Here is a 15804-nt window from a genome sequence, read left to right as displayed (position 1 = left end):
GTATCATGCAAGCCCCGTGAATTTACAGGGGAGAAAGGTGCGGTTGACTGTATAACCTGGCTGGACGAGATGGACACGATTGTGGACATCAGCGGGTGCGCTGAGAGGGACGTGGTTAAGTTTGTGTCCCAGTCATTCAAGGGCGAGGCCCTGGCGTGGTGGAGAGCTCTGGTGCAGGCTTCAGGTAAGTCTGCCTTGTACAAAATGTCATGGGGGGAGTTTATTACCCTCATAAAAGAAAACTACTGCCCTCAGCACGAGGTTGAGAAGATTGAGGCGGATTTTGTCTCACTGGTGATGACAAACCTGGATTGTCAAGCATACCTGACAAGTTTTAACACTATGTCACGCCTGGTGCCATATCTTGTGACACCAGAACCTAGAAGGATTGCCCGATTCATTGGGGGCTTAGAGCCGGCGATCAAGGCCAGCGTAAAAGCCTCTAGGCCAACGACCTTCAGGTCAGTTACTGACCTCTCCTTGTCTCTTACACTTGATGTTGTCCGTCTGAGGGCACAAAGGAGCAAGGAGGCTGAGAAGCGAAAGCGTGAGGATGATACCTCACGAAAGTCCGGTAAAAAGCACCGTGGAAACGGTGAGGGCAAGAAAGGGTCGGAGGCAAGGAAGGAGGGGCAAGCTGATGGAAGACCTTACTGCAAGGTCTGCAAGAAACCTCACTCCGGGAAGTGTAGGTTTGCGTCTGGTTCACAGTCGCAACAAAGGACTCCACCCTGTGGGCTATGCAAGTCCAAGGAGCATAAGACAGTGGAGTGCAAAAAGATAAAGGACGCAACCTGCTTTAATTGTAACGAAAAGGGGCACATAAAGAGTAATTGCCCGAAGTATGCCAAAAAGGCGGAAGAAACGAAGAAATCAAATGCGAGAATTTTTCGTTTGGATGCAAAGGAAGCGGTCAAGGACGACACTGTGCTTACAGGTACTTTTCTCGTAAATAATATATTTGCAAGAGTACTGTTCGATTCTGGCGCTGACAAGTCCTTTGTAGACCAGAAATTTTGCCAACTACTAAATATGCCAATCAAAACCCTTGACGTGAAATACGATGTAGAGTTAGCAGACGGAACAATAGAAACCGTCTCTACTGTTCTAGAAGGATGTGAAATATCCATTAGGAACCATTCTTTTCCTTTATCTCTACTTCCTTTCAAACTGGCGGGTTTTGACGTCGTGCTAGGCATGGACTGGTTATCCCATAACCAGGCCCAAATCATTTGTGGCAAGAGACAAATAGTTTTAAAGACTCCGAGTGGTGAATCTCTTACCATTCGAGGGGATACGCATTACGGATTACCCGAAGACGTATCTATGCTGAAAGCTTCAAGGTGTTTGAACAGAGGCTGTGTAATTTACATGGCTCAAGTGATAATTGAAGAACCAAAGCCGAAGATCGAGGATCTTCCTGTCATTTCCGAATACCCCGAGGTTTTTCCTGAAGAACTACCTGGTTTGCCACCAGATAGACAAGTGGAGTTCAGAATTGACATCATTCCTGGAACAGCTCCGATAGCAAGAGCACCTTACAGATTAGCGCCAACGGAAATGAAAGAACTAAGGACCCAGTTGGATGAACTGCTGGCGAAAGGTTTTATCAGACCTAGTTCATCTCCCTGGGGAGCTCCTGTCCTGTTTGTAAAGAAGAAGGACGGATCAATGCGGTTGTGCATTGATTACCGTGAGCTGAACAAAGTCACCATAAAGAATAGATATCCTTTACCAAGGATCGATGATCTATTCGATCAACTGCAAGGAGCAAGCTACTTCTCCAAAATCGACTTAAGGTCGGGTTATCATCAACTGAGGGTCAGAGATGAAGATGTACACAAGACTGCATTTAGGACTCGCTATGGTCATTACGAGTTCCTAGTGATGCCTTTTGGGCTCACAAATGCACCGGCTGCGTTCATGGATCTCATGAATCGCGTTTGCAAGCCATATTTAGATAAATTCGTCATAGTCTTCATCGACGATATCCTTATCTATTCCAAGAATCAAGATGACCACGAGAAGCACCTCCGTTGCATTCTCGAATTACTACAACGTGAGAAACTCTACGCCAAATTCTCGAAATGTGAATTCTGGCTACGAGAAGTTCAGTTTTTAGGACACGTTGTGAGCGAGCGTGGTATCCAAGTGGATCCCGCTAAGGTAGAGGCGGTCATGAACTGGCAAGAGCCAAAGACGCCTACCGAGATTCGTAGCTTCCTGGGTTTAGCAGGATACTACAGAAGGTTTATTGAAAATTTTTCAAGGATTGCTGCGCCCCTGACTTCCTTGACCAAGAAGAAAGAAAAGTACATTTGGGGCCCGAAGCAGCAAGAGTCCTTTGAAATGCTGAAGCAAAAGCTAAGCAACGCACCTGTGTTGACCTTACCTGAGGGTACAGATGAATTCGTAGTTTACTGCGATGCATCACACACGGGCATGGGGTGTGTGCTTATGCAGAAGGGCAAGGTGATTGCCTATGCTTCAAGGCAATTAAAGGTGCATGAAAAGAATTACACCACCCATGATTTGGAGTTGGGTGCCGTTGTATTTGCACTTAAGTTGTGGAGGCATTACCTTTATGGTATCAAGTTTGTGATTTATTCAGATCACAAAAGCCTTCAGCACCTGTTCAACCAGAAAGAGTTGAACATGAGGCAACGCCGTTGGATGGAAACCCTGAATGATTATGACTGCGAAATCAGGTACCATCCCGGTAAGGCGAATGTAGTCGCCGATGCATTGAGCAGGAAAGAAAGGGTAAAACCCATTCGAATCAATGCCAAGAGCATTGAAGTTAAAAATAATTTGATAGAAAGGATATTAGCAGCGCAGCGTGAGGCTGTGTTGGAAGCTAATTATCCTAATGAAAAGCTGGGAGTAACTGAGGAGCAGTTGACTCTTAGCAAGGATGGGATTCTTAGGCTGAATGGACGTATATGGGTTCCGATTTATGGAGGATTACGAGATGTTGTTCTCCAGGAAGCCCATAGTTCCAAATACTCAGTCCATCCTGGTGCTGATAAAATGTACCAAGACTTAAAGGCAAATTATTGGTGGATAGGCTTGAAAAAGTCTGTAGCCGCCCATGTAGCGAAGTGCTTGACTTGTGCTCAAGTCAAAGCCGAGCACCAAAAGCCGTCTGGCTTGCTACAACAGCCTGAACTTCCCGAGTGGAAGTGGGAATGCGTAACTATGGATTTCATAACCAAGCTACCCAAGACCAGGAAAGGAAATGATACAATATGGGTCATAGTCGATAGGCTGACTAAATCAGCTCATTTTCTACCCATCAAGGAGACGTATAGCTCCGATATGTTAGCCCAACTTTATGTTGATAAGATTGTAGCCTTACACGGCATACCTGTGTCTATTATCTCCGACAGGGATACTAGATACACATCTCACTTCTGGAAGAGTTTCCAGCAATCTTTGGGCACGCGTTTGAACTTTAGTACGGCTTACCATCCACAGACGGACGGTCAAAGTGAGCGTACCATCCAAACGCTAGAAGACATGCTACGTGCATGTGCGATCGATTTAGGTGGTAACTGGGATAAAAACCTACCCCTGATCGAATTCTCCTACAATAATAGCTACCACACCAGCATAAAGGCTGCGCCTTTTGAGGCATTATATGGTAGGAAATGCAGATCGCCTGTTTGTTGGGCGGAAGTAGGAGAGGTCCAATTATCGGGACCAGAGATTGTTTTCCAGACGACGGACAAGATTGTCCAGATCCGGGAACGTCTCAAGGCTGCCCGCGATAGGCAGAAGAGCTACGCTGATCCAAAGCGTAAGGATTTTCACTTCGAAGTGGGTGAAAAGGTATTGTTGAAAGTATCACCTTGGAAAGGGGTGATGCGTTTCGGCAAGAAGGGCAAGCTGAGTCCGAGATACATAGGACCTTTTGAGGTCATTGAACGAGTCGGATCAGTTGCCTATAAACTGAACTTGCCTGAAGAGCTCAATGGAATTCACAATGTGTTCCACATCTGCAATCTCAAGAAGTGCTTCGCCGACGAATCGTTGGTGATTCCACACACAGATGTGCATATAGATGAGAGCTTAAAGTTCATAGAAAAACCTTTGTCGATTGAAGATCGACAGGTGAAGAAGCTTCGCAGAAAGCACGTACCGATTGTAAAAATCAAATGGGATGCTCGTAGAGGTCCTGAATATACGTGGGAAGTCGAAGCTACAATGAAAGAAAAATACCCCTATTTATTTGAGTAAATCTCGGGTCGAGATTTATTTTAAGGGGGTGAGGATGTAACACCTCGAATTTTTGTGTCCAATGATGTGTTAACACGTGTCGTTTGATTACACGTGGCATCTAAAATAAATAAAGGACAAATTTTGACAAACCTTGAAAGTATATAAATTCGAGGGTTATAAATGTCAACAAGGGTAAATATACTGTATAGTATCCCTAACTAATGCTTAAACCTTCAAACGAATAAATTATAGATCGTACAAAACTAAAACGCGGAAGAAAGTGAGAGATTACAAACTACAGGGGTTAACTGTGTCAACATGTTTAATAATACCTCTGAGTGACCCTTTAACGTCCCAAAGACTTTGTAACGGTATTATACCCTCACTAAAATAATATATATAAATTTCGCGAAGTTTCGATATGAAACGAGAAAGATACGATCGAATTCGTAGAAGAAGGGTTAAAAGCGTCAACAGTGAAAGTTAAGGCTTTCCAATATAATTAATAAATAAACCGGGGACTTAATAATGCGGGTAATTAACACGAGGCCCCTATCGGTAAATAACCGAGGGCCAAACCGCAAAGTTACCCCTTCAAATCCGAAAGGTCAGGCAAATCATTACGAAAGATTTCGTTATTAATGGCCCGATTCTGATAATCATGACAAAAGATTTAAAAAATCCTGAAATATAACCTTAGGCGACCCGCGTGAAGTTTCAACATAAGTTGAGGCGGGCCGCGAGCCTCCTGTATATCGCGTCTGATTTTTGAACTTTAGGCGACCCGCGTTAAAATGGCATGGAACTCCCATGCGGGCCGCGTAAAGTGCCCAGATGCAGAAACCTTGTAACTACTTGGCTTTTGGCACTATTGAACGATCATTTGATCAATTATGGCAGCATGGGTGCCCCCTACTCGACCCATACACCCTAGGACACATGCCATTCATCCCATTTCAGTTGTAGAGTGATGTGGAGTGATCTTGAGCTTGGTCTTTGGCTATAAATAGCAAGGCATATGTTCATAAGTTCACCACAACACAAACACTCTCATCTGACTATTTCTAAGGCATACAAGTCTTCTTCTCTGCTATATATTCAAGCCTTAGCTTCTGTAAGTTACCTTGATCATTCATACTTCAGTTTTTGCTTAGTTCTTAGCTAAAAACGCAACCGTCGTAACTAACGGTTGTCATTGCAATATCTTGCAAATGGTTCAGTCTTATGACGAATCAAAAATGGTTATGAGTTGGTATTTATGTGGGTATTAAACCTCTAAAAGGGTTCCCCCTGATCACCACTCTAACTACGTCAAATATCGGGTCAAACGCGCGGTTAAAAAGTCAACAGAAAGCTATTTTAAGCAATTTAAGCATAATCTGTGATATATATGTTATGGAACCTGTTTTGACAATAATAAAATATGATAATAAGTATATAAACATGTTTGCGCTCGTTTGAATCGATCATTTACTATATTGAACCGGTTCGGAGCCGAAAGTCGCAAAAGTTTGACTTTTGCTTTGACTTCAGTTCTGACCCGTTTTAGTGAGGTATAAATATACCTTAGGACTCTCTTAGGACCAGGTCACATGTTGGTATAAGCCCTTGTGGTCGGTTCATGAGTTATCCGAGTCTTTAGCACATTTTCGTCATTCGCCTAAAAGTTGACCGTAACGGCCTTTTAAAATTAAAACGAGTATTTTGGACACGTGAACGGACCAAAACCTTGCTTATTAAATTATAAGCATGTCCCTGAAGTTTCACGTCAATCCGAGGTCTAGAATGAGAGTTATGCTAAAAGGCGCACTTTTAAGAAAGTTTAGTAATTAACGGCGCAATTAGCATAACGCCCATCTAACCCAAGTTTACGTCACCAAAACTTTTACCCACTGTGGTAAAATAATATTTTGGGAATTTTAAAGATTTTTAATAATTTTTACCTTGCTCATAACCTGCGGTTATGGCTACGGTTCGGTAAATACCGAATATACCCTTTTTGGCCAAAACGGGAGTTCTACAAGGTCTTTTGACCCGATTCCAGTTGCTACTGATTTTAAATAATAAATAAAGTATTTTAAGCTTTATAAACTGTTCGGGAAACTCAGATTTCCTGTAGAACTTGAAAAGCCTTTTTAAAGTCTTTAAAATGACCGAAAAGCCCCTACGGGGCATATTACCAACTTAAACTCGTTACGGGCATTACGGAAGGTATCCTACTGATACCAAAATACTTTTAAGGCATATTGACTTAGGAAATAAGCGTACGACTCTTATGGTTAACCGTTTCGCCTATTTGCGCACACGGTACGGCCCACGGAACTAGTTTTCGTGCAATAGCCGATATGGGTCAAATTATATTATTTGAACCCCAAAATCCAGAGTATGAACTATAAACCCATATAAAACAAGTCCCTGAACTTGTTGGGTCCAAATCATACTCCATTCATCGGTTTTCGCCTTTTCGTGCGAATTAACCATATCTATATATCGGAATCAACCGGTTTAAGCTACGGCTAATACAAGGACCGTTAGGATTCTAAGAGGTTAATTAAAACCTTCGTTCCAGATTAGGAGCCCCAGTAAAAGCTATCGGTGACTTGATCTAAATTAAGGATTAATACTTGCAAAGGTAAATACTTTTGACTTATTTCCCCTATATGGGCTTGGGTTACGGTATATTAATACCGCTTGATTGAGCATTGTATTCATCCATCGCTTAGGTGGATAACTAAATAATATGATTGGCTCATTTAAACAGTTTTGTTGCTTATAAGCCTTTGGGGGGTTTAATGACCGTTGTCCCGGATATCCTCGGCATCATTTTACGAAATGGCCACGACCATCGACATCCCGGTGTAGGCGTACACCCGGTATAAAGTGTCGACATTAAAACTAAAAGACGTAGCCGTTGGTTTCTGTACTACGGTTTTACGCAAACGTGGTGTGTCTATAAATCTTTAACCCGGCACGACCCGGGCTACTGAACGCATAAAAGAACATGTAAAACGTTCACAAGATCATTATGAATTTTCCCAAGTTATAAAAGAGTTTGTGCCTTGTGCATTCAAATCAATTTTAATAAACATTTTCAAATGTGTCAGTTGAATGTATTTACCAGTGTAAACTGACGTATTTTCCCCAAAAAGATTAAGTGCAGGTACCTAAACGTAATTGGCTGGTATTAGCTCCCTAGCGTCGGGATAAGCCTCGCAAGCTTGATTGCAGTATCTAATGGAACAATACCTTACTTTTATTTACGATCCACTGTGGATATATCCAACCCCTGTAATACATTTTGATATTACAAACAGAGGTTGAAATTTATATACTTATCTTATGCTTCCGCTGTGCATTTATATAATTGTGTGGTTTGACTATATTGTTGCCAACTACGTCACGGTAATCCCCCACCGGGCCCACCGGTGATACACGTGGAAAACGGGGTGTGACACAATGGCAGAGAACTCGTCCAATCACCCATCAAGTCCTCGATCTGAAACCAAGGGTAATGCAACCCAGGGTATTCAGATTGACGGAATCATGGGCAAAGTAGACAACAACAACAATTATCCGGAGGGAAGGAGCTCCGTTGTGCAAACAGTAGTTCATAATCACCCAGATCTACTCCCAAAGGAAACTACAGAGTACTGGTTCACTAGATTCCAGAACGCCATGAATCAAATTTTTGCACAAAACGTCAGATCTGAGATGTTGTACAACAGATCTGATGCTCAAGAAGAAAACAAGAGAAGACCCGGCACTTCAACGTTGGACCCACAGTCAGCCCGTCAATGGGACATCCAACTTAGTAGCCAAGGATATTTGGAACAAAATTCAGAAGATACCAATCACCAGGAAGCCAAAGCACGACAGATAAATATGATACAAGGAGGACCCTCACGAAGACCGAACAAACGAAGCCATAATTAGCACTGGCGAGAGCAACAAGTAGTCTTTCCTGTCGTTCCAGGAAGTCCTCAAGAAGAACGCCAGGCGCCGTTAAGTTCATAATAGTAGCAGTAGACTACTTTACAAAATGGGTAGAAGCGAAGGCCCTCGCATCAACTACAGCCATGGTGATCCGCAAATTCATTTGGGAGCACATTATTTGTCGATTTGGGTTACCATTACGCATCATCTCTGATAACGGTACAAAATTCGCATCAGAGGACTTACAAAAATGGTTCAAAGAAATGAACATTGAACACAGCTTCGCCTCTGTGGCACACCCACAAGCGAATGGGCAAGTTGAAAGGGTGAACAAGCAGATAGTCAATGGTATAAAAGCAAGGCTGGGGACCGCGCGCAGAGGGTGGGTGGACAAGCTCCAAAGCATTTTATGGGCTCACCGCACCATGCCAAAAACCAGTACATGTGAAACTCCATTCAGCCTTGTCTATGGTTCAGAAGCGGTAATTCCAGCAGAAGTTGGTCTCCCGTTACCACGTATGATCGCCATGGAAAAACAAGATAACGAGTGAGAACGAAGAATTGATCTTGACCTTCTTGAAGAAAGGCGCGAGAACACAGCCATTGCAGAAGCCAGGTATAAATCAAAATTGGAAAAATACTATAACGCTCTTGTACGTTTATGCACCTTCGTTCCAGGAGACTTTGTCCTGCGAGACAACGAGGCATCTAACGCGGAGAAACCAGGGAAACTAGCGCCTAAATGGGAAGGACCATACGTCATCCACGAAGTCCTGGGTAAAGACGCATATACTTTAAAAAGGCTCGATGGAACAAATGTGCCACGCACCTGGAACGCGCAACAATTGCGCAGGTGCTACATGTAACCAGCCTAGCCATCTCACACAATGGCTGAACACATGCGCAAGCAACATAATTATTCTAATTATTCACTTTGTATCCACTGGCCCCACGCCTTATCAATACAAACCTTATCCTTATATGTTCTATTGTTTGTTACAAAATGCATGTAATTCCTTTTGGTACGCGCGAAAACACTATGGTAAAACATTGTAAGTCTCATGAACGGTCTAACGGGTACAAGTCCCGCATACAATCCAGACCTACTTTCACACATGAGCTCAATACCATCTTTATTCGCTTTACCTAAACAAAGTAATTATACACATGCAAGACATGGTAATCCAAACACATAATATATTCAAAATAGTTACTATAAGGACTTGCACGAAATTTCCTTAAAACGCTTCGTAAGTAGAAACCCGGACCCCTAAAACCCTAATCCTTGCGAAAAACAAAGAAATTCAATTCTATTGGTCGGTCGCGGGCCGCGTAAGAATTAAGCTAAGCTTACGCGGGCTGCGACAGCTTGAAAGTCTCCGGATAACGATTAGGGCCACGTGTCAAACACGTGGCGAGCCTACAGTGACACGCTAGCCCTAGCCGTAGCTAGGGTGGCTCTCGCGGGCCGCGTAAGACTCCCTTAAGGTTTACGCGGGCCGCGAGAGACTCAAAAATCAGCTATATAAGGAGCAGTGCATGGCCTTTTCATCTGTGTTCGTAAAACTTTTTCAAAGACGAAATATACTGCTCAAATTCATAGATTTACATAGGGAAACGCTGCTACGATTTTGGGGTATTAACTCGATCACTACTATGATACAATGTCCGATCGATTGAAACCGACCCGATGGATGTTTAAGTGCTGCCCGAATCCGGACTATACTTTGTCATTCGTCGTGAGGGTTTTGATTTCGTGAGTTATCGTAAAGGTTGTATTAAGTTAGTGACCTAGTTTCGTGTGCATTGTTATTTAACTAGGTTACAAGGCTAAATCAGTAGGCAAGGTTCTGTCCAACTAAACTCGCAAGGTGTGTTATTCTCTTTTTATCAAAAGTGCTTTACAATACCCAAATATTTTCCAGTTATATGTTACAGGGATTAAGTCTTTGTTATCTTAAATTACTGGCAGTAAGTGGGGTATTGTGCACAATGACTACTGTTTAAATCACTTTTAGGTGAAAGGACCTAAATAGTGATATACGTCACTTTTGGGTGAAAGGACCCAATAGTGATATGACCACAGTCATAGATCCGGTCGAGTGACAACTGAACCAGCTAATTATAAGATAGAGGCAATTGTAATCACTCTTAATACTGTAATCTATAACAATGTGTCGTTTTGTGCAAATTGAATGACTCGCCAGTATTTCCTCGCTGATAAAATCTTTTTAAACATGTTTCAAGTGATTTACTGTGAACCAGGAAAAGTGCCGTGTGGCACACCAGCTTGAAGAATGTGACTCAGTAAATAAAATAAATAAACATGTTTTTGTAAAACAGGGAATTTCCCTGAGAAATCCCTTTATTGTAAATTACGAGGTTTGTCCCAATTTGTGAAATAAAATAATTGGGCATTTTCAGTTTAAAAGACCCTGATAATATTTCCGCTGCCAAATTAAATAATACCACGGGTTTCTGTCCCGCGGCTTCTGAACCGGGTAAAACCGGGTCGGGGGCCGTGACAGAAAAAGGTGGTATCAGAGCCACTGATACATTTTAATGCAGTCCTTATACATTTTACCACCTTTAATGCAGACCATGCATTAAGTCATCAGAGCCACTGATACATTTTAATGCAGTCCTTATACATTTTACCACCTTTAATGCAGACCATGCGTTAAGTCATTTCATCAGAATAATAACATGACATTAAAAATAAATCTATCTAGGACGTTATAACTGTATGACAACATTTCCCTTGCTTAAGCTGTTCTACAGTACATGTTATCTAATAAATACAACCTGAATTGACTCGTATTCTATTAAATGTTCATTATGAGATCTTTAATCTTTGATACAGATAGCTGAGTTGGCGGTTATACGCGTTGGCAATCACGAAGTAATACATCATCCTTTACCTTCTGAACCTGTTTTTGTACCTGTGTAGTAGACTATCATGGTCACTTGTCAAATATGCCCCTTACTACTAGCGTTAGGGCTTGCTAAAAGTTGATGTTTTGTAAGTAATATCATCAACATATTAGGAATATAAAATTCCGTAAGCAGCTTGTTGCACTAATCTCACTTATGTTTGTTTCTTGAAATGCTGCGTTAATCTCACTTAGTTATATGAAAACTGAAGTTGGAATTCCGTTATTGACTTTATGTGTCAAGTCAATCATGACACTTAAATAATACACATATGGATGATGCCACTTTTTTTGTTTCTATCTTTATTTATTTATGCTTTATGATAAAAAAAAGTCTCTTTAAGTTGAAAATGATGACATGATTCATTGACATACGGGCTTCTTGATTTTGTTGGCCCAAAATGGATCTTTGATCTCTAGACAATCGAATAACTTGAAATATATAAAATGAATATCTGAATACATGAATGGAATTACAATTGAAATCTACAACCCTATTTATAGTTTCTAATGGATGCGATCCAATAGACGTGTCCTTTCACGAACAGGTGCGTCTCTTGAATATGTGGATGTAATTAAACATGAAGGGGTGTGTCTTCTTGTCCAAGAGTCGCGTCCCTTCTCTGTGTGTGGCTGAAATCGAATGGGTGCCTCCCAAGGGATTTCGCCACCCTTGGGGTGGTAGTTACCAAGTTCTGATTTGTCACAAATAGTCCCTCAACTTTGTAACCGCCACTCTTTTCTTTAATTACCATAAAACCCTTGTAGTTTAGGATGTGTAGGGATTATAACTTTCAGATTTTCTCTCAAAACTGATCATCACTTCACTAGCGATTCACTACTGTAAATAAAAAATCCGATTCTATTTGAAGTTGAACATTATCGCATACAGGTGCACAAAACCAATTCTAGTCAACGAGTCAAATTACCAGGTATTAGTAGAACCAGGTCTGCTATTCAATTCAACTAGTTTTTGGAGAGGGAAGTACTCGGTTCAATTACAGTTCTGGTTTTTGACGGGTTGGGTTGAATATAACCGGGTTGGAACCTATTTCACATCATTAGGGTTACATTACAATCTGATATATAATCGGCGAGTAAGGTCGGGTATGGAACCCGTTCATCAATACCCGTCGTGCAAGGTGGATATAGTTTCTTGTCTCAAAGGTGCACCTCAATATTTTCATTTAAATCCTTTTCTTTTTTAAAAATAAATAAATAATAATAATAATCTGCAATCCTATTACACACAGTCCTTAACAAAAATTATACTTACTATTTAGAAGCTAACTCTCTGAAAGAAAATGTGCTCATATGCAATACTACAAATGGTGTCACGTTGTAACGTCCAATTTCCATAAGGTCAAAACTCAATACTTTATCGACGAAAATCACGACCCAATTTAAACTTTTTACATACCATTAGAAATAAACTTAATTGTTCATACAAAAACCATTCCGTTTAGACATTCGCAACCAACTAGGTTTATACGTAAGACGTGGCAAACTAAGATTTAAAGTTTAACAACTAAACATAAATTATTTGTAACAAAAGTATTTGAAACACCCTTAATGCACATTCGGAAATATTATTAATGACATACTATTTTTAACAAAAATTGGGCATGACCCGTCCGTAACATGAGCGGTTCCCTGTTTTTAACAATCATCATTTCAAGAAATTCTACGACTCGTTCAAAAGACATAACATGCTAAGCTTTAAAGTCTAGCTACTAAACATAAGATATATACCACAAAAGTATTTTTGACCCATAACATAATTACAAAAGTAGCGGAAGCGCATGATGGACGTGATTCATGTGTGTTCGTTCCAAGTCGCCAAGCCATTATGTTCAGGATTTACCTACATCAAACAACAAACTTCAAGAGTTAAATTCCATAAACTATGTTACATTTTATCTAATAAACGGATTCATCTATTTCGTGTCTTCACATTATTCTTGCACTTACTACCCGTCGAAACGGGTCAAACATACTTATCTCAAAATAGAGATAAAACATACCATTCATTACTTTCCCGTTGAAACGGGTCAAAACATACTATCTCATTAGTGAGATAAAACATAGATTTATTAACCGCTGGAAACGGGTAATTACACTCGTAACATAAACTTCCATTTGATCCGTTTAGCACGGACGAATACATTCCTTTCATCTTTTTGTACTTTCATCAACTCCAATCCGTTTATAACGGTTCGAGTAATTACATTCCTTTCTTACATAACTTTCTAATATACGGTTCATTCGAGACAAACCGATCATAACACATTATCATTCACAAACTTTCTTTTCATATGACCCGTTTGTGACTGGTCATGCTATCTATAACATAACTACTACAGACTACAATAATTATGATTTTGATATAAAACGACAAGTTACAAATAAAGTTTGTATGTATAAAACAACATACCTCGATCTTGCGAGCTTTCTAATTTCCTAGCGTTTGAGCTTTCTTCTTTTACGCCTACATTAATACATTCACTCATTTAGCCTAAACTATATCATTCCATCATTCATATAATTCCTCATATGACAACATTATCACAAATGAACAAATTTCACATATTTGTTCTCTTAGACATTTCATCGAACACTTGGCGGGTTTCGCATTAATAGGACACTAAACACAATATTCTAAGACATAATTTAACTAGTTCTTCTAGCAATTCATCAATAATCAAACAAGCCATATGGTCCCTTTTACTCTACTTCAATTCATTTAGTGTTCATACATCACAAACAAGATTAATCATCAATATTTTACATACATATTCCTACTTGATCATCCTACTCATGCTAACTTTTCATCAAATGGGTTTTTGCTACAAATCAATCAAAATGCTAAAATCAAACATTATTCCTGTTCTATTTTGTAATCATAACTTCCAATCACACAAATTTTTGCATAATTTCATGATTAGGTGAAAAACCCATTTCCTATAATTCACCAAATCAATGAATTCGACTTACCACTTTACTGAACAAGGTTAGATGTTTGCAAATTGAGGTTCATGCACTCGATTTTCCTTGAAATCTCTACTCAATTTGATGGAATTAACAAAGCTAGGGTTTTCACCTTGCTCCTGTTCGATCGCCCAGACTCACAGTATGTGAGTTTTAATTTTTTTTTCATTCTTTTATTAATTAGAGTTTTGACATTTAACACCTTTGGCCGTTCTAGTTTGTTCACTTATTTAATTTAAGCGCTTGTCATTTTATTACTAGTTATTGTAACATTTCCCATTAACCAAGTTAAATTTTAATTAATTTAACTTATGTCTAATAAACCTTTTTGGGGTGTTACAAGTCTACCCCCCATAAAAGAGGTTTCGTCCCCGAAACCTGGACACATAACAAATTAAATATCTATGTACCGAAAAGAAAAGGGTAGTGCTTCCGCTTCCCGTCGGTTATGGTCCGTGACCAGCTGGCAGAGGACGGCATCGCTGACATCACCACCATGCCGAGCTCCGACAACACCACTGGTCACCAAAGTACAGGTCGAGGACAAATATGGAGAAATTGATGGATAAGTTACAAAAGCCGTTGGTTATGACACATTGCACGAGTTTAGAGGAGCACGTTGATGTAAATATCCTGAACTCTTCTTTTTCGTCACTTGAAAATCTTATGAAACTTATTTCTTATGCAGGAGCTATTGAAGGCCAGGCTGCCACATGGTCTAAAGACGGAGATCCCGACCTCAGACTTGTTTGGTCCTTCTGACCACATAGAGACTGAGGGAAAGGTTTCATCTGAGTCTGACATAATATGTGTCCAAGGCTACAACGTAAAGCAAAGTGTTGCACCGATTCTTGAATCCATTTTTAGGAAACACGGTGACATTGCAGCAGATTGCCTGTTCAAACTAGCTTCTATGAGATCATCTTTCCTTGAGATCGTTTGTGAAGCAGTCAGTCGAATTCAAACCAATGATGACATTGAAGAAATAGAACAGCAAGTGGTAGTTGCAGAAGCAGCCAACATTAACGTTTCATGCCTTCGAGTTCACTTGGACACCATCAGTGCCAACAAGAAGTGCAGTTTGCTTATGGAAATGAAAGCAAACATGAGTTTGGTTAAAAAAGCCGCCTTAATGGATCTGAGAGAGAGTTGCGTGGAGCTCATGGCCGCACAAGAACGGTTTGAAAAGGCGGAAAAATGTGTGAGAGTTCTTATTCTTGTTGAAAATAATATAAATGATAACATCTTGGAATCTAAAGGTAGTATAGACTCATGGGCAAGACCAACAGTTTTATAGGCTAACTAGATCATGCTAGGATGTGTAATAATTACAAGATTGCCCTGAGACGCCTTATATATTCTCGAACGGGGCGAGACCCTCCATTTTCAACGACGTGGGGTTAAATTAAATGGATTAATTGGTACAGAATATTGTAATCGAAATACGACACTTCACGGTTAATCACCCATGAATCTTTATTATGGAGAAATCTAATTCAAAAACTCCAAATTACAATTTTCCCTACCAATTTGATTGGTATATATAGCTAACCTAAACACGTTAGACTATAACTAGGAAACCTATTAATTAATTACATAATAATTATCTAAACACACATCCTAACCTAACACGTTTAGGAACTTTAGATAATATCCACTAATTAATTAATATTGTTTATTACTGTCTTGCACTCCAAGCAGTCCTCCTAGCCATCCTTCACGCATGTAA

Source organism: Helianthus annuus, chromosome 4 (assembly GCF_002127325.2).
Source record: "Helianthus annuus cultivar XRQ/B chromosome 4, HanXRQr2.0-SUNRISE, whole genome shotgun sequence".
Taxonomy (NCBI): domain Eukaryota; kingdom Viridiplantae; phylum Streptophyta; class Magnoliopsida; order Asterales; family Asteraceae; genus Helianthus; species Helianthus annuus.
The sequence above is the reverse complement of the archived record's forward strand: the minus strand, read 5'-3'. Positions refer to the sequence as shown.